Raw genomic sequence first — 2,232 nt, forward strand, 5'->3', positions numbered from 1 at the left:
TTTGAACTCGTTTTAGCTCCCACACCCCCTGCATTAGAAGTTCTTTGACCAATTTTTAGCTCCCAAACCCCTTGCATTAGAAAGTTCTTTGACCTCGTTTTAACTACCACACCCCTTGCTTTAGAAGTTCTTTGACCTCTTTTTAGCTCCCGCACCCCTTGCATTGGAAGTTCTTTGACCTCTTTTTAGCTCCCAAACCCCTTGCATTAGAAGTTCTTTGACCTCATTTTAGCTCCCACACCCCTTGCTTTAGAAGTTCTTTGACCTCTTTTTAGCTTCCCCACCCTTTATATTAGAAGTTCTTTGACCTCATTTTAGCTCCCACACCCCTTGTGTTGAAAGTTCTTTGACCTCTTTTTAGCTCCCACACCCCTTGCATTAGAAGTTCTTTGACCTCTTTTTAGCTCCTACACCCCTAGCATTAGAAGTTTTTTTACCTCTTTTTAGCTACCACACCCCTTGCATTAGAAGTTCTTTGACCTCTTTTTAGCTCCCAAACCCCTTGCATTAGAAGTTCTTTGACCTCATTTTAGCTCTCATACCCCTTGCTTTAGAAGTTCTTTGAACTCTTTTTAGCTCCCACACCCTTGCATTAGAAGTTCTTTGACCTCTTTTTAGCTACCACACCCCTTGCATTAGAAGTTCTTTGACCTCTTTTTAGCTCCCAAACCCCTTGCATTAGAAGTTCTTTGACCTCATTTTAGCTCCCACACCCCTTGCATTAGAAGTTCTTTGATCTCTTTTTAGCTCCCACACCCCTTGCATTAGAAGTTCTTTGACCTCTTTTTAGCTACCACACCCCTTGCATTAGAAGTTCTTTGACCTCTTTTTAGCTCCCAAACCCCTTGCATTAGAAGCTCTTTGACCTCATTCTAGCTCCCACACCCCTTGCTTTAGAAGTTCTTTGACCTCTTTTTAGCTTCCCCACCCCTTGCATTAGAAGTTCTTTGACCTCATTTTAGCTCCCACACCCCTTGTGTTAAAGGTTCTTTGACCTCTTTTTAGCTCCCACACCCCTTGCATTAGAAGTTCTTTGACCTCCTTTTAGCTCCTACACCCCTTGCATTAGAAGTTTTTTTTTACCTCTTTTTAGCTTCCCCACCCCTTGCATTAGACGTTCTTTGAACTCTTTTAAGCTCCCACACCCCTTGCATTGGAAGTTCTTTGACCTCTTTTTAGCTCCCCCCCTTGCATTAGAAGTTCTTTGACCTCTTTTTAGCTCCCACACCCCTTGCATTAGAAGTTTTTTTTTACCTTTTGTTAGCTTCCCCACCCCTTGCATTAGAAGTTCTCTGACCTCTTTTTAGCTCCCCCACCCCTTGCATTAGAAGTTCTTTGACCTCTTTTTAGCTCCCACACCCCTTGCATTAGAAGTTCATTGACCTCTTTTTAGCTCCCACACCCCTAGCATTAGAAGTTCTTTGACCTCTATTTAGCTCCCCCCCCCCCTTTACATTAGAAGTTCTTTGACCTTCTTTTAGCTCCCACACCTCTTGCGTTAGAAGTTCTTTGACCTTTTTTCAGCTCCCTTACCTCTAGCATTACAAGTTCTTTGACTTCTCTTTATAGCTCCCACACCTCTAACATTAGAAGTTCTTTGACCTCTCTCTTTAGCTCCCACACTTCTAGCATTAGAAGTTCTTTGACATATATTTTTAGGTTCCATACTTTTAGCATTAGAGGGTCTTCGATTTATATTTTGAGGTGCCTTACTTCTAACATTAGAGGCTCTCTATCTTTAGGTGTGTTACCTTTGGCATTAGAGGCTTCTCTTCGCTGTCCTGTCTTCTAATTTTCAAGATCTTCTTTCATTAGATTATCTGTTTCTTTCGAGATTTCATTGTCTCTTTTCCTTAGTTCGTCAGTGTCCTTCTAGATTTCAAAAGAGATTTCAGTGCCGCGAGTCCTCACTTTGTCAGATTCCTCAGGGAAATCGAAGGCATTTATTCTTTACCTATATGGGCAATGAGTAAAGAGATGAATACTATCGATTTCTCCGCGTACACTATCATGCCAAATTAAATGACGAGCACCATGATATATTTACCAATGTTGTCTGGATATGTCCTTACTTCAGTGGCGAATTTTGGGACAATCCTGTTGAAGAACTACACGTCACTCACCATTCAGTTGAACCATTCTGCCTCCATCCTCATTCCCCGCAATCCGTTTTTGCACCGATACAAGGCCTTTTACTTTTTCCAAGAGTCTCCTTTAATAAGACATCGTCGC

This window comes from Palaemon carinicauda, chromosome 20, assembly GCF_036898095.1.
Source record: "Palaemon carinicauda isolate YSFRI2023 chromosome 20, ASM3689809v2, whole genome shotgun sequence".
NCBI lineage: Eukaryota > Metazoa > Arthropoda > Malacostraca > Decapoda > Palaemonidae > Palaemon > Palaemon carinicauda.